Consider the following 18,306-nt stretch of genomic DNA (forward strand, 5'->3'; position numbering starts at 1 on the left):
TTATCCCTTAATTTATAGAACACATAATTAATACTTAGACTCTGCTAAGTCTAGGGACTTGGAGAGTAGTGGGAAAGGAGACTAGCAAGGCACCCCAAAGCCAGGCAGAGGGGTTTGTGTGTCTTGCTGAGGAACCTGGTCTTTCCCCTCCAAATCCTAAAGATGTCTTGAAAGTTCACTTTCAGGAAACTTTTCACCTCCTTTCTTTCCGTGATTGTGCACTCTCTTGGTTCTCCAGCCAGCCATTCTGTCTTCTTTTGTAGGCACATTTCCTGTGCTCACCAGTGAGACGTTGGTACCTAGAAGTCTGTCCTCAGCTCCTGTCTTCTCCCTCTACCTTGTGATTCCTGGGGCGTCTCATGCACCCTATGCCTTTATGTAGGACATGGATTATTCCCCTGAGTACAGCTTCAACACTGGCCTCTACTAGAATAGCTGTTTCTTGCACACCACAGGGTGGTCGCACAGGGCTCTCAGACATTGTATGTCCTCACTGGTTCTCATGATCTTTCCTTCAGACTTCTGTCTTCTTATGTGACCACTCTCAGTCCATTTAAACACTCTAGAGAAAGGGAATTGGGGGTATCACTTTGCCTACCATTTCCTCCCCCTTGTCTAGTCACACTCCAAGTTCTTTTCATTGGATTTCTAGTTATTTCTGGAGTCTCCCCACCTCCTCCACCCCGACTCCTGCATGCATCCCTACATGGTCTGCTTCCTGGGAGACCTTAATCATTTCTTACCTGGATTAGTTCGGGGGGCCTCTAAACATCACTCTTCTACCATCAGCATGTTCCTCTGCAAATCGTTCCCTGGAATCACCAAAGTTGTCTAGCCCCCAAGTCAAAGCCAAATATGACACCTTGTCCAGGTGAACAGCGGCTGCTATCACCTCGGAATCCCAGCCCAGTTCCTTAGCAGGACTTTTGTCTACCTCCCCAGGACTTTCTCTCACTCTTCCTGACTCTCATGTCCCACCAGAAGGCCACTCCTGACATTCCTGATGACATCCTGCCTGGAGAGCTTGTCCCAACGGCCTCCGCTCAAGCCTTGAGGGGTTTGCCACTCAGCTCAAGGGTGACCTCCTCAGTGCCTCTAACACCAGCCCAGGTGGGCAGAGCCTTCTCCATCTGGGTGAATCAAACTTTGTGTTTACCTTTATTCTTTCATTTATTTTAAAATGAGTGTTTTTTTGCGGGTGAAGGTGCTTTATATTCATATTTATGGCACTATATGTGGTTCTGGGACTACATAAAACTTCTGTGACTACTTTTTATAAGAAACAATTCAAGAAAAAATAGAGTTTCATCTTTCTTACAAATAGATAAGGATGTATGGAAGAGGAACTATGTTTTGGAAAAAGGACCATCTGTGTGTGTGTGTGTGTGTGTGTGTGTGTTCACTTTGACGCAGTGAATTTCCCTGGGGAGCTTGCTATTGCTCAGTGCAATTCTTGCCATTAGAGATACAGCAGCACCCAAGACAGGGAAGTCCCTGATCTAAGGGAGTTCAGCTTCCTGGGTGCAGAGTATTCTGAGGATGTCCAAATCAGCACACAAATGAACAGAGGACTCTAGACAGTGCTAAATCATTCGATTAATTCTATAAATATTTACTGAGCTCCTGCAAAAGGGTCAGACACTCTTCTAAGTCCTGGGACTCGATGAAGGAACAAAACAGAAGAATCTCTGCCAACCTGGCACTTGCAGCTGAAATTCAGAGATGATTAAAAAATATGGCAGAAAACTAGAGGTAACTTCCATGAGGATGGTAGAGAGGGTTTCTCTCAGGAGATGTCATTTATACTTTGGTTTCAATGGTGGGCAGGGCTGGTGTGGGGAAGATGGCATGTCCCAGAGCAGGGGGAGACAATGAGCTTGGTGCACACAGGGGTGCAGCAGAGAGGTGACAGAGCAGACTTGTCATCCACAGAAAGGCCTACCGCTGGAGTAGGTGCTGGGCTGACTCCTGGAAATTTGGGCTTCATAGTTTTCCCACAGTTCTCTCACTTAGAAGGATGGCCAACTGTGCCTGGACTGTTTGTGGACACGTGTGACTAGGAGTCTGCGATGCCGGTGTGGGTTAGGGAGAGAGTGCTCTGTGGCCAGCCGAGTAGCCCCTTAGGTACTGTGCCTGATGACTTTCTTCAGTGGGCAGCAGTTTACACATGTCACCCAGTGCTGGAGAAATTACCTGTGTTGCCTGTGACTGTCCCTGGAGGGCGGACTCCTGGAGGCCCATCCCGGTCTCCTCTGGACCTTACCCCACCTGTCTTTTCACTGCCCTGCTTTTCTGGGTCTCAATTCACTATAACTAATTGTAACTAGTTATAGTACAGCTATCAGCTGAGTCCTGTCTTTTTAATTTTTTTTAAATTTTTTAGCAAATCAGTGATTCTGGGAGGGATCTTGGGAACTCCAGAAACAACACAAATAGATACTCTATGCATATATATTTGTGCCATGTATTTGAAGAAAGAGGTTAGTGTGAACAGAAGACTTGGGATGAATGCTGATGCAGGACCCAGGGCTGGAGAGACCTGCTTAGGAGAGCGATCACCAATATGGGGACAAAATCCTACACAAGTGTCCCTGAACTGCCTTGAATCTTTTTGTGGTTTTCTGGTCATATACCTTCTTTATAAGGCACTTTATATATTCTGGATATCATCCTAAGCTTTTTTCTCTTTAAATTTAAAAAAAAAATATTTATAAAGCTTAACAATTCACACTATAGAGATTGTCTGTAAGATGCCTCAAGATCACATTATCCCATCATTTGGTGAAGAGTTATTGCACACAGACAGATGTCTTGTTATAACCCAAGTAGGGTGGTAGTCACTGGTGATTCAAAGATGACCACGGCAAACTCACTCTGTCCTCAGAGAGCTCTCTCAAGGGAAGAAAAAAAAAATCGCCAACACAAAACAGGCACAAGGACTTGGTTCAGATTGCAGTCTGGGAATCGCATAGAAATTTCAGGAGGTTTTGGCCACGCCAGGCCACAGGTGCTGTACCACAGTTATTCTGCCAACAGGTGAACTCAGGAGACTGTTAGGTGAGTCAGAGTATGGAGAATGCTGGGGATTCCTGAAATAGCCCTGAGTCACTCATCACCGATATCCTGGCTCAGTCCACGAAGCAACTGGGAATGAATAAGCAAAGAAAGTGAACCAATGGTTAGAGGATGGAAATACCCCTGGGGACCTTCACTGAGTCAGGGTACGGACGTGGAAAATTCAGCAGTCATCGGTGCAAATGGAATGAAACAAGAGAAGGACATTTTCCAACAGCTTGATCTCTAATCAAGATCATTGGCAAGCGCCACTCCTCTGGATTCTTTGCTTTGGGAACTGGAGAAAGGAAAGGAAGAGAGGAAGAAAACACTGTTCAGACCACAGTAGATTCTAGATGTACGTGGTAGGACAGGGCCTAGTCCATAACCTGAGTTTGCTGTGTGATTTTTTTTTTAATTGAACTACAAAAGAAAAATTATCATGTAAAAGGAAAAGTGACATAAAAGGGAACAACCCCAAGAAATTGATGGAAGCAAAGATGGGTCTTAGATGAGATCAACTCATTAGATCACTAAAAATGAGACAGGTTTTTTTCAAAACCACAAGTTGGGATACACATGTATGTATTGTTCAAGATATTAAGTCTTCGTAAAATGGATTTGAGAAAAGTCAGTGTGACATTGGGTGTCTTGTTTAGGGCACTTCCCACTGAATTTTGACCTTCCCCCAAATTTACCCCAGTGTGAATTGCTGGGAAGCGTAGCCATGTTTTCCATTGCTTTCCACTTCAAAATCAGGGATGTAGGTTTCTCTGCCCCCAGGAAATAAGACTCCCTCTCTGTAAGAGACCGACTTAAGAACACAGTTAACTTCTAAAAACTCATCTTAGGGGAAAAGAATCACATACAACCGAAGGCCATTTTTCAAAATATTAATGATGGGATGTACTGAGTCATTGGCATAAAATTGTTCCTGCATTTTGGTTCAAGATGTCAATTTAGAAAACTCGCCAAGTACCTTGTCCCTGTTGCTTGTGCTGGGTCATTTCCTGTCACCCCTAGGCCTGTCAACTGATTTCTCAGTTGTCTGTGGACCCTCCAGTCCTCCCACTCTCCAAGCCTTGCCTGCTTCTGAAAAGGTGGCTTCTGGACTGTCTTTGTGGGCTTCTCCCCTCCCCCCCACCAGAGACCCTCCAGGCAGCCTTAGGGATGTCCCTCTGGGCTCCAAGACCCCTGCAAAGCCCACCTCAGAGACCACCACTGCTTCCCCTGAAGACCCAGAAAGGACACAGACGTCACACCCATCCTGCGTACCAAGAATGATGTACTGAGTTCCCACCATGCTCCCATTCTGAGTTCACCATCACATTCCATAACCACCTAATGAGCCATTATTGTCCCCATTCCATAAGTGAGAGAATCCAGTCACCCCACCCTGGTAACCCATGGCTCCTCCTTGAGAACTTAGACCTCTCTGAGCCCACAGCCCTGCCCTGCCCACCACGCCCACAGCTTTCTCCCAAGACTCTCAGCCACCTTAGACCACCTCGTACACCACTTTTGGATTTTTTTCTTTTTTCTTTTTCCCTTCTATAGCGCTCATTACAGAGAAAGTGCTCAACAAAGTTTTATTGAGCAACTGCATTTTCACAACATTTATTTTTATACCATTCATGGCGTGGCCAAGTGCCTAGGCAGACCCACTTGAGTATCTCCTCGCAGGACCCATCATTCAATGGTGATAATCACAACATTTTCGTTGTACCTACCAAGCACTGTTCTCAGACCTAATACCAACTATTCTAATATGACAGCCCAGTGAGGTGGGTACCACTCATATTCCTATTTCACAGATGGATACACTGAGGCTTCCCAGCAGTGAGGTCACGGCTAGGAGGTCACAGTGAGGTCACAGCAGTGAGGTCACAATGCTGTTCCTGGGCTGCTGCTGCTTCTAGAAAGAGGCTAAGATTTACTTTGTGATCCACGGTGGAGAGAAGCCACCTCTCGGTCCAGTTGTCTCAGTGACGAAGCAAACATCCCAGGAAACCTCGCTAGGGCCCTGAGGCCAAAGGGAATCAACACCTGGAAGAAGTATCCAGAAAGAAAGTAGGCAGCCATGTGCTGGGGAGCAACGAGAAGGAAGAGCCCGGTGCCTTGTTGTCTGTTGTTGTAAAGCAGGGGATATTGGGAAACTGCAGCTGAGAGGGGAATGAGGTTGGCGTTGGCGCAAGGGACAGATGTTCTGGAAGGCAGAAGTTTGCCTTCTAATCAAATGTCTGAAACCCATGAGCCAACCCGGGAGCAGAGAGGGAACCAAGGAACCCGTCAGAATCCTCAGCGCTGGAGGGAGCTGGTTCAGTAAATGGCAACTTGTGGGCTTGGATGAAACCCCATGTTTTAAAGGAAAATGTGAACAGGAAGTCAGTGTGCTTTCTACACCGCCTTCCACTCCCCACCCCACCCCCCAAAGAAGCAGAGTAGTTTTCCAAGGCTTCCTGAAGGAGGTGAAGTCCTTGGTGGTTTCTCTGCCTTCGAATCCCGTTAATGTTACAAAACTCTGCCTCTGACCACAGGCCCGTTCCAGTGCTCAACGCTTTACAGGGAATCCGGAGAAGCCACTCAGCTGAGGGGTTACTCTGCTCAAGGGTCATCTCTTTTCCTTGGGCTTTTTTTTTTCCTTTTGGTTTATTTTTGTCTTTATCAGCATTTGAAAGAAAACTCGATACTTTCTTTTCGAGGAAGTTGATGGTTTCAGGTGGAGACTATGCAGCTGTGGCAGAGACTCTTGAAACACAGAGAAATATCCTGTCTTGGATAAATGTTTATGGCAGCAGGAAGACTGAAGAAGAAAAACACAGCAAAAAAGTTGCATGACTCACAGGCCCAATGGCTTCTAAATAAAGCCTCCCTCAGAGTTTCCCAGGAGGTGTTCTGAGTGCACAAGCAGCAGGGGCTCTGCTGGCATGGTGAGACCATCTAAAATACAAAAGGTGGACCCAGCAGGGACTCCAGAGGCTGTCCTGTGGCTCTGGAGGGGGAAGAGAACACATGTCTGAATGACAGGGTCAGCTCTGGACAGTGTCCTACTCCGGACCCTGGAGGCAGCCCCACTAGAAGGTCCCAGCTGGGCCACTGTGCAAATGATGAGCAGAGGTTTAGCAAGACCATCATCTTGACTCATGGACACTCCTCTAATAGAGCATCTCCAAGTGATGATGATTCCGTTTAATTTTAGATCCTGTGTGCTGGAACTGGGAATGTTTTCCAACTGGAAGCAGACTTTGCTGACATTGGCATGTGAATTTTGAAAGGAAGGTCATAAGTCTGAGATTACCTACATATTGTTCAGTCCCATATGCTCCAGAACACTGTGACTTTGGAACCAGTTAAGGGAAATCCCCTGTTGGAACTACCCTGCAAATGGCAGGCACTCCTGGCATTGACTCTTGGTCTCATAAATAGAAACATGGCCACCATTCTTCATACTTAGGACTTTTGGACTAAAAAGTTCTAGAAGGTTCTGGAAAGTCCCATGTAAGTATTCAAAAATGTCCCCAGTCAAGTCTAAAGGGCTTAAGATGATTAGGAACTGTGGTTGAAACACTCCTCAGTGTTTCAATTCTTACAATAAGAATTAAACTTACTATGAGTTATATAAGGTCTGAGTACAGACTGGCAATATTATATTAGTTAATTATTTGGGGGTACCCTGCATAGGGTTGCCATTTAGAAATGAAACAATTGCTCAAAGGAATACTTACTGTCTAGGGAGTGTTCAACCCTTTACATGTCCAGAATACCATATCGGTGAGTAAACTGACTCCACTTAATTTCCAGATTTAATAAATAAAATTGCATGACACCATTAGATTTGAACTTCAGATGTTTGTGTGTCTATAAATAAACTTTTAAGTAGATGTACGCTCCATGCCACATCCCATTATTCATTGGGTACTTGAAATTTAAATTTCACTTGGCTATCCTATATTTTAAATGGTAACCTTAAGAGATGCAGGAGCTTTTCCGAGGTACTCTTTTATTAAAAACACATTCTGAATATTTTCCTGCAAGAACTGGGGAATCTAGAGAAAACACGTCAAAAACATTTGATGTAAGTGAGAAAATGGCCCTTCTGAAGGGGCTCTTCTCAGCCACCGACACATGGTGTAAACCTACACCCAGAAAACTAGTGGGGGCAAAGAAAAAGCCACTTTTTAAGACAGTTTAATGAATCCTGTTGTGACCTAACACTTCCACCCAGACAGCACCCAAAGCTCCTGCCAGTAATCCTGGTCTTCCAGGTCTCACCGCCTCCTGTAGGGAAACCGAGGGAAGAGATAAAGAAGGGGAAAAAATAGAATGTCCAGCGGTATTCTCATGTGCATTTGTTTTGGCATTAGCTGAATTCTAGAGATGAAAACATTCTCCTGCTTTTAATTCGGTCCATGTGCAACAAAGACCTACATTGGGAGATCTGGCTTTTAATAAGAACGATTAACAAGCGTTTTTGATCACAGGAAGTCGAGGGGAGTCTTTGCTTCTAAGAATACAATAAACAGTGACTCGCCCTTAGCCGCCCTTAGCCGGGCCTGTGGGCCTGTCCGTATTGGTGTATGGCCTTTTTGGCAGCATCTACTATGATTTGCAGCAGCAGGAGATGGGCCAGGACAGAGCTCCCCCACTCCTCCACACACCGCCACCACGTGGGCAGCTGCTCTGCTCTGTGCCAGAGCCCTTCCTTCCTGTCCAGGGAGGCAAGCTGCTGAGGCCGGGTCTGGGCAAGTGGCCACTGCGAGGATATTCGCCTTAGATAGCCTGCAGCTGGGCCGAGTGGGCGTCCGCTCAGACTCCACACCGACAGCTCCCACCGTCTCTGTGCTGGGGCCAGGAGCCTCTGGGCCCTTGATTTATAAAGGGCTCTCTGTGCTGCGGAGCCCTAGGAAGCAGATCTGTGATAGATGGAGGCCTGGCTGCCTATCTTTGGGTCTCTGCACACACACAAGACCTACCAAATTTACCCCTTGGGTTGGTCTAAGAAAGGTGAGAGATCAGAGGACACGTGGGCCCCGGAGTGCTGCCCACCCTGGTGTGGGCAGCAGGGTTCCTTGGTCATCCTACAGCCCTTCCCTCAGGGTCAGCCTCAAATACTGGAAATCAAAGTGAGCGGCTCGCAGTGTGGACAGCTCACCTGGATGACACTTCCAGTTTAGACCATCCCGGGCGCCGGGTCGGCATTTCTGGACAAAGCCTGAAATGGATTCTTTTTAAAAATTTTTTTAATTTATATTTTCTCCCCACAATTGTTTTCTTATATGCTTGGAATTAAACTCTGAGGATGAGGGGTGGGGAATTCTCATGGAGGGCCCCCCGAGATGTCTTGTTTCCTTGTTGCAGACGACAAATGACTGCTTAATTGAGAGAGATTACCAGGACGGGGAGGGTCCACTGTGGAGATGTGGAAACAAAGCAGAGAAGAAATGAAACCCAGGCGCTTCGGTTCCTGTTGATCCTATTTTTAATCTCCACATCGCAGTGGCCCTCTTTCTTGATTCCCTGGCCTTGCTGGAAATCGCACACACACCTGGCTTTCCATTTGCCAGGGGGACAGAGAGGAGGTGGGGTCAAGGGAGGGCAGGCCCTGCTTGCCTGGGGGCTGCGGAGGGCCAGGGCTGGGCCTCAGAGGAAGCTGAGCGGACAACTCAGCCCGGCCAGTTCAGAGGTGGTGGAAAATGATGACCCCTCCTTGCAACTGTGAATCACGAGCCCTCCTTGCACCGTCTACCTGGAGGAAGACAGTGGACGATTCTAGACAAGCAGGAAGAAGCAAAGGGGGAGGGGAAGACCACAAGATCATGGAAGGATGTTCAGTCTGGCCAGTGGCCTGAGGAGGTACCAAGGCTATGTGCATTGGTCCCCTCTGTCCTCTCTTCTCCCTCCCTTCTCTTTCCTCCTCCTACCTACCTTCTGCACACATCTGGAAAGTGCCCATGACTGACAGTCTCGATATCATGCTCCAACAACCCAGAGGCGAAGGAGACCAAAGTGGTCCTTGTCCTCCAAAGCCCAACCAGGAGCAAATGGACCCTCGGGGGACACCTGTGTCATTCTACAAGGTGAGGTGGGTGCCCACGTGGCTGCTGCTCCCTTCAATGATGGCAATACTTTCTCTTCCCTCTGAGCCAGGCTGTTCCGCCCTGGTGTGGTTCTGTAGTGGAAGAAGGCTGGAGTGAACGAAGCACCTTGAGGAAAAGAACACTCTCCCAACTCCAGCTGAGCTGAGGGCTGCACAGCCCGATGGAAGCGACCAGAGGGCTGGGATCTGGGCCTGGGAGCACCCTGGGTGCTCTGTGGCAGCACCTGGCACCAAGGGTCTGCCTCTGTTCTCAGGTGAGCTGAGAGGGAGGCACGGACTCTTCCTCTGCCCCTTTGTGCCCTGCGTCCAGCATCCTGCCCTGGCTCTTCCCAGCACCTGGAGGGTGTCAGGGACACAGGAGACCTGCCCAGGGCTGTGTCAGGGCCCTCCTCCTCCCAACATCACCCTGCGCCACACACACTCCATCCAGCACTCAGAACCCTCACAGGGTTGTGCGCACCTTCTTAAGGCCTTTGCCATTCAAAATCCCCGTTAGGATCCAGGATTTGGGGTTTGCAGCAGGAAGTCTCTCCCTGAAAGCTCTGGCTCCCTCCTCCCCATTCCTGTCACTTGGTTTCCTGCCCTGGCCCATCATCACAGGAGAAGAGCTGTCACAAGACGGATCTCCGAGAACAGAGAACAGCCCCTTTAGGTCCCACCAGGACCTACCTTTTCACTGGGAGCTGGAACTTTCTGGTACCTTCTAGGACCTCATACAGCCTGTTAAATGCTGGCCCCCCCCAAAAAAATCAGTAATAAATTTGTTTGGTGTGTTCAGCCTCCACTGCGGGAGACTCATTAGAAATTGCTGCACTACCTAGGCTTAAATAATTTGAATAGAAATTGATACATTTATAAAACCAATCTGCTTTGTTGAACTGTTTTAATCTTGAGGAGGGTCTCATCTATTTTCCTCAGTACCACATAACCTTGAAATAAACTGCTGATGTATCATCGATTTTCCATGTTAGGATATCTTGAACCCGGTTGATTTTGGTCACAGTGAAGAACATTTTGAAGTGGTTTCATGATTTTTACCACACAAGGGATTTTACTAGGGGAGGGGGAGAGATGTTCCCATACAGTAAAACTTTAAAAATGCTGGCTGTGTTCTTTGGTTCCTCCAACATAAGCACCCACCACAGTAAAGCAAACAAATCCACAGTGGGCTGGAACTGTGGTTTCTGGAACTCTCTTAGACCTTGGCTGACTTGGGGGCTCCCAAAGGACAGGATTACTTCATGTCAAGGCAAAAAATTCTCCTGACTCTGTAAACAGCCCATGGTTCTGGGAAATATGGAAAACATAGATCAAAAATGAAGTGGTGCTGTGTTGGGAACGGCTGCCCGTGATCTTGAGCTTCCACTTCTGAGGGATCCACCTCTGCTGCTGGGGTCTCCGAGGTCCTTCTCCACGTCACATTCGCTGGATCTCTCCTCACCTTCTTTCTCAGGGACCCGAAAGCCAAGATTCTATTACCACTCACCCAGGAGGCTGATGAGATCTGAACCCTTCTTTGGAGCTCCAACTCCACTGCGTATTTCTCACAGTGAAGAGTTCTGTGGTACACGACAGAGATGTGGCAAGAGTCACCCAGGCCTCATTTCCCACTGGTTTTGTGGTCAAAACCAAATTGGAACTCTCTTTTCTTCTTCCTGCCACACAACTGACTCTCACCCCCGTGCTTTAGATAGGTAAGTGTCAACTCCATTCCCACAGAGAGTATTTCATGGTTCAGCAAATACCCTGTGAACCTGTCACACACTGGGATCCCGTCAGGGAAGATGGCGCTAGTTAGCACACCATGTGTTCCGTCAGAAAACCCCAGAGCCTTTTTTCCATCATAGAATTCACGTTGCGAAGGTGGAAAGATGCTTTGCCCACAAAGGGACCCATGGAATAAACTTCTCCTAGAGTTTCATACTTCATCTAATAAATGATCCAGACAAAGAGGATTGGGACTTTCGACAGGATCACGAACGTCTATTAGAAGAAAGAGAAAACTACTGTACATTCTATCTGTTCCTTTGGCAACTGGACTATTCCCTTGTTTTAAACCAAACAAACATTCACAGGGAAAACCAGCTGCTTTTACAATGAATAAACCCATTACCTCAATTCCGTGTACATGACTGAGGTATTTTTACTTGTCAGATTTTCTGTTTTGTGAAAGCTTGGATATTTTCAGCCTGCTGTCAATGCAGACACAACAGAGCTGGTCTTGGCAGCAGCACAAGATGTGTATGAGAACATGGGCCTTCCTGCCCCTCCAAGTCCAAGGTTTGCTGGTAAGTTATGGCTGTTGTCAAAAATAGCAACGGGCTTTGGCATCTTGACACAGGGCTGCCTGGTGCTGGCTGAGCTGCCTGCACAGTAGCCAAGAGAGGAGGCTTCACGTGTGTGCAGGGAAGGCTGGGAGGCCCGGAGTTCTGATTCCAGAGCCTGGCCTGCTGCTGTTTCCACGGCTGCAAAGACAATCAGTGCATATTGCTCCAAGAACCCCCTGACCTTGAGGGTCACCCATGTTTGACCCATAGCAATTGGTAGCATTAATTATATGGAGGGAAGCAGATGATCTGAAGGATCCAAGATGAAAGCAGGAGGTATTTAACAAGAAAGAGGACCAGCATTAAGTCCAGGGTCCACAGCACGTGCTTGTAATCCCAGTGCTTGGGAGACTGAGGCAGGAGGATCACAAGTTCAAAGCCAGCCTCAGCAATTTAGGGGGGCCCTAAGCAACTCAAAAAAAAAAAATAAAAAAGAAAGAAAGAAAAAGGGCTGAGGTTGTGGCTCAGTGGTTAAGCTTTGCTGTGTTCAATCCCTGGTACCAGAGAGAGAGAGAGAGAGAGAGAGAGAGAGAGAGAGAGAATGGCATTAGGGCTCCTTCCTCTACCCATATAGAGTCAGTGACTCCCTCTTTTCTGGATTGCTGGGAATCACTAATGCTCAGGGAGCAGAGGTGAGCTGGTGCTGACAGGGCCAGGATTCTCCTGGTCAGTTCAGACCCATCTGTGACCCACAGGTCAGACAAGACAGGTCTATGAGCCTGCCTCTGGCAGGAGGGGTGTGGAACTGGTACAGGTGGGAGCAACCTCCGTCCACACTGAACCCGTGGTCTCTGCAGGAGAAATCAGCCTGTCACGGAACCAGAGTGAGAAGCAGGTTAGAGCCAGGACCTCCTCAAGGATCAGCAGTAGAAATGATTGTGAAAGTTAAAACAAAACAAAACAAAACAAAACTTTGTTTACACCCTTAGTCACTTCTGCCTGCTCACCTCTAGCCTTGATCCCACCCAATCTGGTGTCCTTGGAGTCTTGGCTGAGAGTAAGTGTGGCATCTGGGCTCATCTGGTGTCAACCTCATGTTGACAGAATGAGCTTGAAAACGTTTCTTAAGTACTTTGGCTTCAGGTTTCTCATTTATAGAGAGTGGGGACTCTCTGTCCCTTGGAGTTTATTGATGTCTATGACAAATTTATCATAATGTCAAGTACATAGTCAACACTCAACAGGTGCTAGGAATGGTTATTTACCGCAAACACAGTAGACTTATGTCCAATAAGGAAGGTATGCCCAGAAGAAAGTATGTGTCTAAGATGGCGGAGAGGCCCTCCACATTTGGTCCTTCTTTCTCTACATTCTCCCTCTGAACTCAGTGCTCCAGAGACATTGAAAACTGCTCAGACCCTCTAAAGTCCCAAGGACTTTTTCTATCATCCAGCCCACTTCAGGACTAAGAGCAAACCTCACCCACACCCAGTTCCTTCTGGAAAACACATGCTATTACACTCACATGCTCAGTGCTGGTCTCTCCATGTGACTCCACAGAACCCTGAGCCATGTTCCATTCCATTGCTAAGCCAAGCTTCAGCATTCATATCAACGCTTGGGTTGCATCAACGTTTATTGACTGAAGAAATGAAATCATCAATTCATTTAGAAGACTCAAAATGATAAAATCCCTCATTCCCAGTGGCTCAATTCAAAAGTAAGAAGACCTTCGAGTGAATAGGATAGAACCCATTGTGTTGTGAAAGAGTAGCCTTTGCTGAAGAAATGGTCAGTCATCTCCTGATAGCTGATTTGTTCTCGTGTAGCAACAGAAGACTTGATGTTTGGCTGGACTTGAGATCACTTTAAGATAACAACAGCAACAACAAAAGCGACATTTCCCAGCACCCTTTGAGGTTAGGTTCGAGCAGATTTTGGAAAAGTTCTGACCAATGAAATGCAGATTATTGTTGCTCCTCTTTTAATCCATTCTCTACATATTCTGGGCTTAAGTATGTAGTGCAAGCCTTCAGACTCTGCCACCTGCCAATTGTGTATTGTATAGCAGAATCTGGTGCTCTAGATTTTTTTTCTCTTTCTTTCTTTCCCTTTTCCAATACTTGGAATAAAGATATGATGGCTGGAACATTGGCTATTATACTGAACTTTAAGGGAAATTCTTATATTTTAGTACCTGTGAAGTACAGAGCTGAACATAGCTGGGTCCTTGAGTATTTTAGAAAATTCAACCACCATACCAGCTCTAGACTGCTTATTGTATGAGTTTTTCAATTGATTAAGCAGTTATGATTACGATTATGATTTGTGTGTGTTTGTGTGTGTGTGTGCAGGCACGTGTGTGCACGTGTGTATATGTGCACACATGCTACTTGAGATTGAGCCCAGGACTTTGTACATGCTAGGCAAATGTTCTACCACAAGGCTACACCTTATCTTTTTGTTTGTTTTATTTTGAGACAGGATCTCACTGCAGAGGCTGGCCTAGAACTTGCAATCCTACTGCTTCAGCCTTCAAAGTAGCTTGAAGTACACCACTGAGCCTGGCTGCAATTATTATTTTTAGATTCTATTACTCACAGTTAGATTTCAAAGAAACCTCCCAAGATCAAGAATTGCATTTTGAAAACATTTTTTGTCGGAGAAATAGAACTTAAGAGAGTTTCAGAACTATTTTCATGTTAGGTTTTCACAAAACCATAAATTTATAATTTTTTAGAATCTTTGCAATACTCTTTTAATAACTATCATCTATTTGACTGATGTTAACTGAAGACTTTTTCTAAGCCATAAAAATAACTGAGTGTTGTGGTATAGATGTGTTTTCAGTGTGCTGAGCTGAGGTGTTGGGAACTCAGTCCTCAGTGTGGCGATGCAGAGGTAGGGGGGCCTTTAAGGGGAGGAGCCTAGTGCTAGTCACTAGGGTGGTGCCTTTGAGAAAGATGAAGGCAGTTCCCATCGGATTCCGTGCTGGCTCTCGTGAAGACGTTGTAATAGAAGCACCCCTGCCCCTCTCTGGCTTCCTGTGGGTGATGTCATCTGTCCCTCTCATAGGCTCCCCTGCCCCTGTAGAGACATCTACCATGAGGTGAGGCAGCTCAGGGGCCCTCACTAGAGTCAACACCATGCTGTCTGGACTTCTGGCCTCCAAATAAACCTCTCTTTGTAAGCACCTCACCTCAGGCAGTTCATTACAGTAACAGGACACAAACTCAGTCAATGAGCAAATTAGAAGACAAAATAAAGCAAGTTTTTCAGATCAGAGAAAAAAAAAAAAAACATGCTTCTAGATCGAAGTCACAGAGCAGAATGGTCGACAATGACCCAGGTAAATTAAAGGATGTAATGTCCACTGAAGAGCCAGTCACTCCAAGAGGCAGCTCTATCTCTCCAGGTGGGGGAACATAAAGGCCTTTGTTTGTTCTTAGGTTCGTGGTGCCACTTTTCAATCACAAGTCCATGAAAACTGGGCACAATGTTCAAAAGGTTTAGCAGTCTGTGTGTCCTGGATGCTGACCAGTGGGAATGGATGGTGGCGGTAGAATGATCTGGCATCCCTCCTGGCGATGCCAACATGAAACCAGTGTGATGTCCCTGTGGCGTGGTGGGTACTGAAATCATGTTTCTTAAATGGCCAACCACATTCTGCCTGATTTATGGGAGACTTGCCTCTGTGGTGTGCTCTGTGTGGGAGGTCCTCTCTCCTTCTCAACTTCCCTCATGGGTTGCTTTAGAAGAAAGGGAGTCCTTTGGGATCTTTCTGAATGGATTTTTGGAAGGTGATTAACTGGCTCCTGAGCTTATAATTTCCTTAAAAGATGTTTGCCCACGTGTTTGAGTGACGGCTCATGTGCAAGCCTGTGTGGGTTGTGTGTGCCTGTGTGTGCATGGTGCATGTGCATGCTCATAGAAATGCACCGACCTTCGCCTACTGCCAGCAGTACCGCCCTCTTTCCTTGCAGGAACAAGAAACATCAGAGCGCCCAGCACACTGGCCTGCCTTCTGGCATTCAGGGCTCCTGGTGTCTAAAATACTATTTTTGATATGCAGCTGTTGAGTTGAAACATCTGACAGTTTCTCTTCTCCAGGATGGTTTGGTGTGAGCCACCAGTAAACGATCACTTGTTTCAGTTCTTATAAGAGTCAGGAGACTAATATTAGACTGTGGTTCCTCCCCCAGATGGTCCTTTTCTTTGACTTTTAGCCCAGAGGATCCCAGACCCTGGGAAAACACTCAGAACCCTTTTCCAGCATTTGGGGCTTTTATCCTTGAGACTTGTGAGGTCCTGTCTGGTCCACAAAGTCTGACCAAATGGGAGAATGGGAACAGTCAGGGCCACTCGCCCACACCTCTGTGAGTCCATGTGGCGTCCTGACTGCGTTGGCCAGATTTCCTCGCGTTCCCTTCCCTGGACCTGGAGACGAACTGGCCATGATTCACTGAAACAAGTCATTGGAGGGTGGTTAGTGAGATGTCTTCTCAGTTTGGAAGGGAAGTGGTGATAAAATATTAACAACTGTAAGACTGAGCAGCTGTCACCCACTCTGAATGGACTCTGGCCCTGGAGCTTGGGGAGGCTCCTGGAGGACCCTTGTTTATAGACTCAGGGGCTCAGGAAAGCAAGTCTCTGCCAACTGGCCTGGAACATACTCGCTGATCTCGACAACGGGCAGACCTGCTCTGGTGTGAATCCCCAGCCCCGTCTGGGTTATCTGTCCTCGTGGTGTTGCTCAGCCTGGCCTAGTGATGATTCACAGTGAGAACACTTTCTATAGCTAGATGACCTTTGCCCTTACCTGGAAAATCATTGAAGACATGTTTTTAATCTTTATAAGACAGATGGTAGTGACACAGTGCCAGGTCATCCCTGACTTATGTCAACTGAAGTGCTGTGTGACCAGTTCTGCTATAGGGTTGCTGGAGACCCTGATGTTAATCATGGGTTGTTCCCATGAAGGTGTGATGCTTTGGGCCACTCTCTGGTAGGTCCCATGAGGTTGTGTTCTGGTCATCACGTCTGTGGAGAAAGGGACACCCCAGAGTGTATGTCCATGATGAAGCATATTGTATGGGAAAGAGTGCAGGGTGCTTGATACAGGCACCCTTACTGGTCCCTCTGTTTTTCCCTGGGCTTATTCAGTGATGTCTCAAATGGGCAAAAAAGAGCCAGAGAGCGGGAGTTCGATGGAGCTAGCCCTGGAGTCCACCAAAGGAAGAATGATGGAAGGAAAACGAAATGCTATGGTAATGTCAGTTCAAGGTCAGGGCCAGTCAGTGGAAGGAACATCTGTGAAGCAACTGTGGGGTCCTAATTCCTATATGAGATCAAGAAAAAAACGTGAAGAAGAACATGGGTGCTGCAAGTGTAGACCAGTGGTAGTGTGCTTGCTTGTCCCCCGCGAGGCCCCGGGGTTTGATCCCTAGCATTGAACAAATAATGGTGATACATAAAGATGAAGAAGCTTTAGCTGATTATAGGAGACAGATCTGAGAATTCATGAGAAAACATCACAACATGTGCCTACAGAGATGGTGCAGAAGATCCCAAAGGAGAGCAGGGAGCAAGCAATCAGGTCTCCCGAGGAAAGAATTAATCAGGAAAATATCCACAGAACAATGAATGACAGATCTGGGTTTTGAGGATGAATTCCTCTTTGACTAAGGCTGATGCATGAGAATAGAAGCATATTACAGGCTGCAGGGACAGCGTCTGCCACACCCAGGGAGGGCCTCCTGCCTATCCAGAGAGCTCGGGAGGCTTGGAACCAAGTATCTGTTGGAACCACTTATTTCATGAGGCAGCCCTCGCTGATATTCTTTTGGGATCTTCTACCTACATAGTAGGGAGCTAGAAGTTCCATTTCTTCATTCTTTTTGAAGTATTGGCTTATATATTTCCATATTTATTCAGTTTTCCTTAGTCAAGGAATCGTCTCCTCCCATCACTCTGTGAAGAAAGTATTTAGCAAAAGGTTTTCTGAGTTGAAGAAAAGGGCAACATTCAAATGTGAATAAACTTCAGACTTTTTGTTTCAATATCTTTTCCCCCAGTGGGGGACTCTTATTTTGCATAAGAAAGAGCTTCTGCTTGATTAGCTTTGTAAATTTTACTACCATTTAACAAAAATGTATCTCCAGCATCCAAAACCTTGGAGATTCAGGTTCTCAGAGGGAAAAATCGGAATTTTGTAAATGACCAATGACTAATGAGAAAGAAAGATGATAAATTGAGAGTTCTTTCTCTCTCACCCCTGCCCACCAGCTCTCCCCCATGAAGGGCCCCACACTCCATTGAAGATATAAAATCTTTTTTAAATCCTTTAGATTGATTTTTAACATTATGTTAATTTTATATCCAAGCATTGGGTTTCCTGACCATTTATTTATTGAACAAGAGCCAGAAAATGAGGACAGGTGGACACCAAGAGAGCAGCGGGGGTGGGGGACTGGGACAGAGGAAAGGGTTGGCCACGGCAACAGTGCCAGGGACAGACTACCCTCCCCAAGCACTTAGGAATGTTCTGGCTGCTCTCAGACCAGCCCTTTTCCCACCTGTCACCAGCCGCCAGTCACCACTGCAGCAGCAAGGAAGGGTCATCTCTGTGCCCCGTTAGCTGTCCGTCATCGCTGGACTTGAAAAAGCACACATCATGTAAAAACAGTCACATGTTCCAAAATCTTAAGCTGATGGCTTCCACATAGCAAATAAATGTCCCTATAAACGATTACTCTTTTCTAAACCCTGTGAAATGTCTGTTGAGTTCACTGCCAGGTGCCACATTATCACTTACACAAAAATGTCTGTATAAAAATAACTTCCCCCACTGGAATGGTGGCGTACTCGGAGGGAGCTATTTATGCTTCA

Source organism: Urocitellus parryii, chromosome 2 (genome assembly GCF_045843805.1).
Source record: "Urocitellus parryii isolate mUroPar1 chromosome 2, mUroPar1.hap1, whole genome shotgun sequence".
Classification (NCBI taxonomy): Eukaryota; Metazoa; Chordata; class Mammalia; order Rodentia; family Sciuridae; genus Urocitellus; species Urocitellus parryii.